The sequence below is a fragment of the Myripristis murdjan genome, chromosome 12 (assembly GCF_902150065.1).
Source record: "Myripristis murdjan chromosome 12, fMyrMur1.1, whole genome shotgun sequence".
In the NCBI taxonomy this organism is placed as follows: domain Eukaryota; kingdom Metazoa; phylum Chordata; class Actinopteri; order Holocentriformes; family Holocentridae; genus Myripristis; species Myripristis murdjan.
In genome coordinates, this window is record NC_043991.1 from 23,132,814 (window position 1) to 23,144,624 (window position 11,811).

An 11,811-nucleotide genomic window follows, 5' to 3' on the forward strand; every position below is an offset into this window, starting at 1 on the left:
TGACGTCAGCGCAGGAGCCGCCAAGACTTCTGGGAGTTGAAGTTTTCATGATTTCACTGGCTGAGGAGCTCCAGCAATATGAAAAGGTATCAAGGTATCATTATATTTGACTAAAACTACATTCAAAACTACAACAAACATTTTATTTAACTGCTTGAAAATAAAAATAAATAAATAATAATAATAAAAAAAAAAAATAGACTAAAGCTAACTGAAACAATATTATGTATTTAGGGAATACCTACTCTGAACTTCTTAAAAATGTTGACCCTGACAAATACCTCCTAGATTATTACCCAGTCCTGAAACTGAAGTTAAATTGAATTGAAAACAAAAAATAAAAAAATAAGATAAAACAAAAATAAACAACTATTTAAAAAAAAAATACAAAGTTATAGTATCTCTGAAAGGGATTTGCCAATCAAATATTTATGATTTTGTGACACAATAAAGCTGTAATGAGATCGTAAGTCACTGTTCATCTTGTAATGTAGTGCAGGTCTGTCGAATTCATGAAGCCAGTTTGATGATTTTCCTGCCATTTCCTAAATTATTTCAATCTAAACAACTACACTAAGGTTTTAATAAATTCTTGCTGTGAATTTATAGGGCATGACAGTCATCAGCCTAGCGGCTTATGAAGAATGTAAAGCACTTTAAATCAGGAATGAATAGTAAACACATCAGTAAAGAAGAGCTGTAACCCAGTCCATTTTAAATCTGGCAAACTGTGAGAAGAAGTAGCTGTGTGCTCGAGGACTGCTCTCGATCATGTCACACTCCAGGAAAAAGACGCAAGTGCTCTGGAAGAGAAAGGGTTTGAGATCATTAACAAGGAAGGAAATAAATTCAGGCACTCCCACGTTGAACAGGAATATTTCAATATGCAAAAAGCCTTTATTGAAACATGGCCTCTTCATATATTTTAAAAAATGATTTCAAAAATGGCTTTGACCTACTTCAGTCTTCACAGTCATCAAGCAAACATTTTATAAACTAGGTTGGGGTGGGAATGAACACATGTGGACCATCATTTCTTGCACTTTATTTCCACAATGCTTTTTTTTTTTTTTTTTTTTTTTTTTTTTAAATTTTTAATATTTCATTGCAAGAGGAGAGAGACAAGGTGCAAAAGGCTGCAGAGTATTGCTGCCCTCTGTGGGACACACCTGCAGAGCACATCATCTTATGCAAAGGTGAAGTCTTGGGATTGTGGAGCACAGAGATAGAGATTATTGTCACCATGTGGGCAAAGACTGTTGTGTCTGTGTCTACTTGTGAAGTGTCTCACATCATCATGTGTTTCAGTTTTGTTACATCATAAATAATCCCTGTGTAAAATCCATCAGTGGCATTATTATGTTTATGCCATTTCATATGGGCGGGTCTTTGTGATTCTCCTTAACTACCCTTGGCTACGCTATTTAGATTATTCTCTGTTTGGCATTGCTTATCAAGTGCTATCTTATCCAAAACAAATGTTATAAACTCTCAGTTTGTTTGTCTATGACATAACATAGGCAACAGCAGATAAGATCACATATAGCCTGTTTTTTTTTTCTTTGTTTTTTTTTTCATGGTGGAGTAGGTAACTTATAGGCATGAAATCTTAATTTCCACAAGTGTTAAAAAGGTCAAGCTTGAGATTGACCTCATTGATGGTTGCTGCCCTGTGGTGACATCATAGCTGCCTGGCATTCCAGATGTCAATATGGGAAGAGCTATTGCCTACCCAACACACATGCTCAAACGCTTTATAAGGAGTTCATCACGGTCTATAAATAAAAGTCGGCTGTTGTGGTCTTTTCTGTTGATGGAATGCCAGGAATCTAAATATAGAGCTTGAATGTACAAGGTCCCCAGCCCATTGAGGAATCCACTTGGACCTTTTTGGCGCTCAGTCTGTTTGGTTTTAGTGCTCAGATTCAAAACTGTAACTTTTAACTGCTAATAGTGTTTACAGTCAGTGACAGAGATTTGTAAGCATGAGGCTGGGCGGAAGACAAAGGCAGCTTTATTCAACGGATGAATCTGATTCACTGTTACAACATGCAAATACAGCTGCTGCAGCACCAGGGTCTCTGTCAACATGGACTTTGGACTGGGAAAGACCAGAATGGATCACACACACACCATAAATCAAGTGCTGGCCTGAAGCTTTTACAACCGTGCTCCTCATTGTGTTGTTCAAATTAGTGAGGGGAAGGACCCCTTTGTGAAACATGTTTCTTTTGAGGGAATCACACACAAAATAGTGCTACATAAACAGCCGAAGTATTGTACGATTCAATGCCTCCATTTGGTTTCTGAATGGTACCCTGTTTAATTGGATATTCATCCTAAGTTTCCACAGATAGTTTGATTATGGGGTTGTTTAAGCCTACTCTTTCTCTTACAGGTGTTATTTTATAGTTATGTGATTTCATCATGTAGTGAAACGCTGAGTTCTATGTTCATTCTTTGCTTTTGCTCAAAAAAATTGGAAATCCAGGGGGAGACAGTATTTCCTCACATGAAGGCAAGAGTTTGGTGATCATAAACCATGAATACTAGTGGACAAAATGAGTGTGAGATCAACCCATTGGACACGAAACTGTCATTTTGAAGCCAGGAGGTTGTGTTTATGGTCACCACCTCTCTTACTTTTCTTTTTGTAATTCTTTCTTTAACTACAGCAGCTAGAACAAGGCAACAGGGAGCCAAAGTGCAGTGATGCACAGCCGACCTCTCAATCACTGTGCAAAGACAACCCAAAGCAGCCACATCCTCTTAATGGAGCAAATATTTTAAAAATCACCATAAAGGAACACATTAGCTAATGAGACCATAACTTCTTGTGGAGAAAAAAAAAAAAAAAAAAGATTGTGTTGTGTTGTGGTCCCATTGAACTGTATGGACCAGGCAGGGCTGTTCTCCAGCTTTTCTGGAGCTGGCCATTAGATGGCATGAGAGGAACTGTTTCTGCTGCTGCTTTTTCATTGGCTTAAAAAGTCACCCGAGGTTTTGGCCATTGACAGTTATCAGCAAATGATACTATGACACCTGTTCAAGTTCTGGTCTAGCTGGCACCACATGTTCCAACATTAAAATGCAAAAGTTTGTTCATTGCTTTTTAGTTCACTGGACAGTAAATAAAGGAAGGGAGGAATGAGTTAAAGTTTGTCAATGGCTGTCACTTTGCTTAGATAACTTCACAAGGCTCCCAGTCCAGTGCTCTAAAATGCTAAAATTGGTGGAGGTAGTGGGTCAGGGGGTAACAAAGATATGTTACAACACACACACACACACACACACACACACACACACACACACACACAAAGATTGATATTCTGTTGGTCCTATCATTAACTCTTGTTACAACACATGAGGGGGCAACTCACCCTCAACTACAGCCAACAGAGTCATATTTAACTTTCACATACAACTTGCCTCTTGACTGATGCTACAAGGTGCTCACACATTGATAAGGAATTACAGGGAACACACAGCTAATCTGAGCTTGAGGAGTACCTTGGAACAAGTTATCTGCTTGCCATGTGAGCATCTTGGCAAAAAGTGTAAGTGTTTTGCTATTAAAGTCAATGCCCCTAATATCCCATATTACAGAAATACAAAGTAATATACTGTGGTAGCACGATGAAGGTCAATGCAACAGGTTTTTCATGATGTGCTTGTTGAGGGGTTAAGGATACACTTGTTATCTATTATTTTCGAATGTTTTGTCGTTTTCAGTTTCTCAAAATAAATTGCTTTGTCCTTGGTGAGAAGCTCTGTGTGTGCTCCAGAAAAGATACATGTTATGTCTACTCTTACACAACTTTGGCCATATACCAGCCCTTTAAAGATTCAGCCATAAATCCATCCCTTGTGCGTGTTCAGATACTAGACCGTAATTTCAGTGTGTTAGGGAAAGCAGGAGGGAGTGTAATATACAAAGAATAAAACATGTACAAAAATGCCAGAAAAACACAATAATCATTTTTTTCCCTTTCACTTCCAACATTTGTTACTCAAATAATTATACGCAAATCCTGGGGACTTGTTTTATAACTGCACTGTGGATAAATGACTTTTACATTTCTTTTTTCTGGCATCAAGCTGATGGTTAGCAGAGGTCACAAGTTTGAGAAATATTCCAGAGCTGATCTGAGATTATCGGACTTCCCGGGGGCCTGCAGTGAACACAGATTATTGCCATCATTAATGCTGTGAGTGTTATTATTATTGTTGCAATATTATTAAAGTGGGTGATGTTGAGACCTTCATGCCATTGTTTTGTGCAATGGGTGAACAATAGGTCCCGTATCAAACAGGTCCAAGAACATGTTAAGTAGAAATACAGACCGCTTGCAATAGTGATTTCACCTGATTGACAATTCTGGTATCCTCCCAGCTAAATATACAATGAAGGGCTGGTGGAAAGAAGCATTGAATTATCACTTATTTTACAACCGGTAAAAGGAAAACATAACCACACAAATATTACTTGATTTTGCATGTAAAAATGTAAAGGATTGAAAAGGGATTGAAGATATATACCTATATAGTATCAATGAATTTTTTCTACACCTGCTTAAAAAACAAGATGAAACTCGATGAAAGAGGGACAGGTCACACCCTGGGGTCAGTACCAACATGCAAAGCAACTGTTTCCTTTGTTTTTAATGGGTGTGGAGTACTGCAGGAGGAGTCAGCGAACAAAACAGCTAATCAGGGATATGGAACCTTTAGGGAAATGAGCAGCAACTTCCCAAAACATACCACGAGGGTTCAGATTTGGAAGCAAACTTGACTGTTCCTGTGGTTCAAAGGTTGTACATCCTAACACCCTGCAAGTCCTGCTGTTAATCTGTCTGCTGTGACCTGCGTTTTGTCATTCTGCCTCTAACACACTTAATGAAGGTATAGGCTATTTCTGCTTTTATTAGGAACAGTCATTATAGCTTTAATGTTGTTGCTTGTATGAAACTTATGACCCCTCCCACTGCTGGTCCAGAGGCATTCAGTTTTAGGTCTCTGCATGGCCTGTGCAAAACCGTCTTCATCAACAACATCTCCCCTAACTCCTGTAAAATTTAGATAACTGAATATGACGTCTTTATCAAATATTTTCATATGTCAGTATGGCATCATTACTTCAAATAACTAAATTTTCACCAAGACTAATGATAAGATTAATGGTAATTCGTGGTGATTAATGGTAATGGTATGTCTAATTATGAGCGGGTCTGAAAATTGTTGACTTTAACATTCTTAAAAAAAAAAAAAAAGGGGGCGGGGTTATTCAGTGGCCACTTTATTAAGTACTACTGTACAATCTCATACAATCCAATACAAATGTTCTGTCCAAAGTTTACTTTTATGATGCCTACCTATAATGTTCAGGTTTTCTTTTTGTCACAGTGTTCATTCAATTCTATGTTTGGCATTGAGCTCATAATTAGTGCTGCTGTTGGACTGGACTGCATTTTACTGAGAGCTGTTTCTACTATTCTGTCCCTCCTCATGTATATAAATAAGGGGGACAAAAAATTAGAAACAGCTCTTATAATGTAGTCAATATAATGTAGTCCAGTACAAGACCTCTGCAAACTCCATCCAATCTCAATAATAAACACAAAATTAAATTTACACATTCTCCACAATGTCAACAAAAACTAAACATTATAAACTTTCATAAAAGGTAGAATTTATGGCAGAGCTGTTGCTTTGAACTGCGTTAGATTGTACAGGTGGACCTAATAAAGTGAATGTGTGTGTGTGTGTGTGTGTGTGTGTGTGTGTGTGTGTGTATGTGTAAAACAAACTCATGCAATCGAGCCCTGCATTCCAATACCCATACTACTATACTATTTAGAAGGCAAAAAAAAAAAAAAAAAAAAAAAAACCAATTAGTATGTTCCAATACATAGTATGTCAGATGCAGCATGCCAAGAGTACCAGGTGACATCATTTCAAATGTGGCGCTACGGACGGCAGCGGAAGTGAGCATGCGGGTCGGACTTCAGGGGTGACATATGTAGTGTGTCCCAATAGTATGCATACACATGCATACTACATACCACACTGCATACTTTGTAAGGGCAGCTGCAGTACATTCTAAAAGTAAAAAGTAGAAGTATGCGATTTGGAATGGAGCCGAGGTTTAAGTTCTTATCACATTTTCCTTAGGAAGTACATGTTTGCTGCTACTTCCCGCAGAGGTCTGGCCTGATAGTAAGGGTCTTCGATGTACTTGGGTCTTAATCTAAACTGAGCGTGAGAATGCTAAATCCTCTATTGAAGGCCAATAAAAACACGATTTTATGTGTTTTGATTTTCATTCCACAGATGCTCTCCCTGCAGTGAAAACATGAGAAATCACTGGATATGGCAGTGTCTTAACCCTCCTGTTATGTTCAAATTTACTAACATCTTTTATGTTAGCGGTCAATTTGACCCCGGCAGTTTAAACCTCCACAAAATTATTATAATTAAAATTGTTACCAAAGTTTATGTGTCAGGTACTTTATGTTTCTTTGTTGACTACCTAAATAGCCCTTTAAATAAAGGGCCAAAATAGGGGGGTGGCGGGGGTGGGGGGTGGGGTGGGGGGGGGGGGTTAGTGTTGGCCAAGACATTTGCTGTGACACAGACAGGTGGTGGTGTGTGCGTGAAAGGGGTTAAGTTGGGGGCTGTGGAGCGCCTGCCCATTTTGTGGGCAGGTCTGGGTCACAGTCCAGTGCCACTTTTTTGTCCCAGTCTGTCCCTGGAAACAAAGCAAACACAGGCTAATTTTAGGTTTCTCACTGTATGCAGTCCTAATGTCCTAATGGTACGCCGTTAGTAACACATAACTTTAGGCTGAGACTGAGAGCGAAAGCAGTAGTGTTGTCTTGCAAACTTAATGGATGCAGTTACTTTGTAATGATAACATTATTGCAAACTGACTGAACAAGCCTGGACATTCAGCAGCTTCAGATGTGTGTGTCAGCCTTTTAGCTACAAAAAATGTTTGATGTGGTACAACACAATTAACTTAATCTGGACAGTTCATATAGTAACAGGCATTTTTCCAGTGACAGATATAATTAAACTGGCATTTAAAATGTTGTGATTTTTTAAAAGTTATTATTTTACTTCTGGATTGTTTGCCCAGGGGTCAAAGAGGTGATATATAATTTTGTGCGATAATACTCCTGGATCAGGTATGGCTTTGGCTATTACAGTCTTGGACCAGATTTGACCCATCAATTACCTCCTAACTGGGTTAAGGTTAGGGCAACAGGGCCAGGCAGGATTGGCAATCATAATAATAGCAGCAGTCGTAGTAGCTGTAGAAGTGTGTCTTCAGCTTGAAATGATACACAGGATCTTTTAAACTCTCTCAAAGCATGGACAGCATGAGACAAAAAAAAATGTTCCTTGTTTTTTGTTTTTTTTTTTTTAATTCAAAAGTTCAATTTGAAATAACAAATGACAGCACTATACTCCTTAAGATACAACATCAATGAACACCTTTCTCTCTTTTTTTCTCCTTTACAGCAACTGTCAAAAACTGCGATCAGTGTCTACTTCCACAGCCATAGATGCTTATCTGCCATTCTTCCATGATAATCTTTCTAAACAGATTTCCCCCTGAGTGATAAATATATATTTAAAAATAAATAAATAAATAAATAAATAAGAGGATGTGACTATAGATATGAAAGCTATTGAAGACTGTATAGGCATTGTCTGCTCTGCTGAACACTGTTTAGTTAGACATGAAAGGATGTACAGGATGTACATGCATATGAAAAATATTGTATTTCAGGAAATAACTATAAATGGTTGTACATGTCATACCCTGTGAACAAATCCAAATTGCATTACAGCCGAGGTGTAAACATTTAAATAAATATTAAATTCATTAAACAGCAGTAACAAAAGTACAAAAATAAAGTAGTTAATATAGTTAATAGTTAACATTACAGTTAGCAATAATGATCAACAGGCAATACTCTGTAGTCAATGGGGAATAACATGGGGAACAATTTCCAGTTAGAGAATTTATTCTTTGTACACAAACGATGACTCGCAACTCTCCCTGATGCATGATCTATTTAAGCTGCAATGAAGGAATATGTTGTCTTTAAGTATTTCAATCCTAAGAACATCTTATCTGTTCATGGAATTGCTGTAACTGGTGTCGGGTAAAGCCTATGTAATAATTTAGTTGAATTTATTGTATTACAACCTATGTAAAAATAGAATACTATCACTAAAATCAAAGACCTATCTTCACTGTGGCCCTTCATTGCAAAAAAAAAGCAGTCCCAACCAGAGGCTCAGGTTTTTGCCAAGTGATGTTTTCACAAGCATCCAATTGCCTAATCCTCTCAAGATTCCTCAAGAATGAATTATCTCAGCAGCGTGGCCTAACACATAACTGTCTAATGGCTGTTCAGTTTCAAGTTGAGTTTCTATGACAGCACATGTACATCCTTATCAGAATGTCCTAAATCTGAATCCGTTTCTTTAAACGCCTTTGAGATATGCTGTTGATGAAAGGCTACTTGAATACATTAACTGGAAAATGAACTCAGGGTGCCTTGCTGACCGCAGTGCTTAAAACCCCTGCTGACCATATGTGAGACTTAGATGTATGTGTGTACAGTTTTACTTCTTTTTGATCATAATGTGTGGCTTCCTGCATTGTACATGATTTAACATGACTTTGCATTATCTTTTCATGTCATTTTACTGCTGAACCCAATTTTTGATGATTGTTTCCCCCCCTATTTTTCCTTGTGATAATTTCACCATTGACATTATTATCCCCAAATAGAACACTACATACATTTTATGTATATATTTTTTTTATATAATTTTTGTAATTTGTGCTAAATGTAAAGGTTTTATAATGTAACTCTAATATAACTATAACTGTATTAGAGATGTTTTTTTTTTTTTCATATAATTATAATTCATATCATTTGTGCAGTGTTTGGATTTGGGCTTTATTTGATGTGGTTTCTCTCTGCTGACTCTAAATCTTCTGCTGCCTTTCCCATGATAGTGATAGGATACATATCATATCTGTAAAATAATAATAATAATAATAATAATACAGTTCAGTTGTTTCAAATTTTAGAAGCATTTCCCTGTTTGATGGCTGGTCATGATATCACTTATATTTCCTGCCACTGCCCAGTGTCCTCCTCCTGCAGGAAACATGACATGGCATGAAGTCTGAGGCCAAAATACTAACATTGCACCCAAGATATTATGAAATGTATTTTGTGGCTTGCCACATTTGGTGAGTACATTCATACTCCCCAGAGGCAGATTCCTCTTGATTGCGGTGACCCAGTCATCTAGCGTCACCCTCTAGGCAAACACTTGACTTGTACACAACATAGAAAGTCGAAAATGTCCACAGAGGTCAACTTTCCTCTTGCAACACCCCTGAGCCAAAATGTAAAATTTGATATCTCACAATCTATTGGATGGATTGCCATGAAATTTGATGAGCATGTTCGTGCTCCCCAGAGGAAGAACCCTGTCAGTTTTGGGAACATCATCATCTTTCCTGTACTGCTGCCCTCAGGGGAAAATGTCAAATTTGCACACAAGAAATTACTAAGTTAATAGCATATTGCTATATTTGTTGAGTGCTTCCTACTCCTCAAAGGAAAACATCTCTGGATTTTGATGACCTTTCCTCTGGTGCTACCCTCAGGCCAAAATGTCAGATTTTTGGTATCTTACAATCTATTTTGAGTGACTTGCCATTAAATTTGGAGAACCCATCTAGGTTCCCCAGAGGATGAACTCTGTGAACTCTGGTGACCTCCTGACCTTTTCTCCAGCATCACCCTTAAGCCAGAATGTATAAACCCCATTTTCCACTACTTGCATTCCTACGACATCAACCAAGCCAGCGGGGCAGAGTTAATCATAATTCCTCTGAGGGACCAAACGCTGTCCCTGTGGTAAACTTCAGCATGAAAAATGAACCAAAGTACTTGTTAAAGCAACCAAAACTTTGCACCACCACCAGTGTTACTCTGTATTTATTTGTAACTGTGACTGAGGAAAAAAAATTAAACTGCGGCGTTTTTCCATCATTACATTCAGAACACCATTCCAGTTTGTTGGTGATGCCCCATGTATTAACCCAACATGGACATGCAAAACAGATTTCAGGCCGTTGCGTTTTATCTCTCCAGCAATTGGAATTAGAAAAGGTGAAGTTGGGTGAGTTAGCAAACAAAGTAGAGGAGAAATGTAAGACCAAATGAATAACATTAGCATTACTGTTTGTTATCTGTCTTTGTGATGTGTGTTTTGTGATTTTAAACTCAATAGAGATTATCTTACTTCTTGAACCCCCTGGCCACTTTTTATACACTATTCTGGGTTTCATCTCATTTCAGAGTTGCAGAGAGAACGTGAAACATACTTATCTGAACATTGTGGGAATGGAAAAAGGGACTGAGGATACAACATGCCTAAATAGGATATTCATTTTTAAAATTTCTGCTCTGCCCCAGAGGGACAGAACTCAGGCTATTCATCTACCAATGTTGTATGTAATGGATTTCAGAGTAGTAGGGACATTCAAACTAAAGATGGGCAATGCTGATGTTTATTCACAAACTGGTGTTTCATTTCTGTTAACTTCCAAACAAAATGGGTGTCTCAATTCAATTAATTTCAATTTTATTTATTTATATAGCCCAGAATCACAAATTACAAATTTGTCTCAAGAGGCTTTACAGGAAATACAATATCCTCTGTCCTTGGACCCTCACATCGGATGAGGAACAACTCCCTAAAAAAAACCCTTTAACAGGTAGAAAAATAGGAAGAAACGTCAGGGGAGCAAAAGAGGAGGGATCCCTCCCCAGGATGGACAGATGTGCAATAGATGTTGTAAGCACAGAAAACAAAACAACAAAAGATTTATGCATAATGTAAAGGAAGTAAGGCAAAAAAGAGTTGGTGAATGAGGGGTGAGGATGCCAAGGGAAGCCAGATGTACCGGAGCAGCCAGGGACCTTGAGCCACACAACCACCAACACCATGAAGACCTGGGTCAATAAAAGACAGAGCATACACGGAAAAACACACATCAACCACTCACACACACTCACACAGAGACAAGGGAAAACATTAGTTATCTGCAGAAGACTAATTGATAATTAGCTCCGAGAGAGCAATAATCTCGTCGGCAGGTGAGTGCTTGGGTTACTTCATTGAGATAGAGAACCAGCCCACCGTACCACTAACTGTCAGCCATAAGTTAGGCTGAAGAGATGAGTTTTTAGTCTAGATTTAAAAGAATCAACAGATTCAGATTGCCTGAGAACAGCAGGGAAGTTATTCCACAGCAGTGGGGCATGATAGGAAAAAGCCCGGCCACCTGCTGACTTCTTCTTAACTCTAGGTAGGCAAAGCAGCCCCACATTTTGAGAGCGGAGAGCCCGCGATGGAATGTAGGGTTTAAGGAGATCAGAAAGGTAAGATGGGGCAAACCCATTTAAGATTTTGTAGGTTAACAGAAGCACCTTAAAGTCAGATCTAATATGGACAGGAAGCCAATGAAGGGAGGCAAGAATTGGGGTAATGTGGTCAACTTTTCTTGTTCTAGTTAAGACTCTAGCTGCAGCATTTTGAACCATCTGGAGAGTTTTGGTGCTGACCTGTGGCAGACCTGAAAACAGAACATTTCAGTAATCAAGTCTGGCTGAAACAAATGCATGAATTACAGTCTCTGCCATGGACAGGGAAGACCAAATTTGTGCTATTTGTGCTAGATTTTTGGCTGCCACACTTTGTGGAATC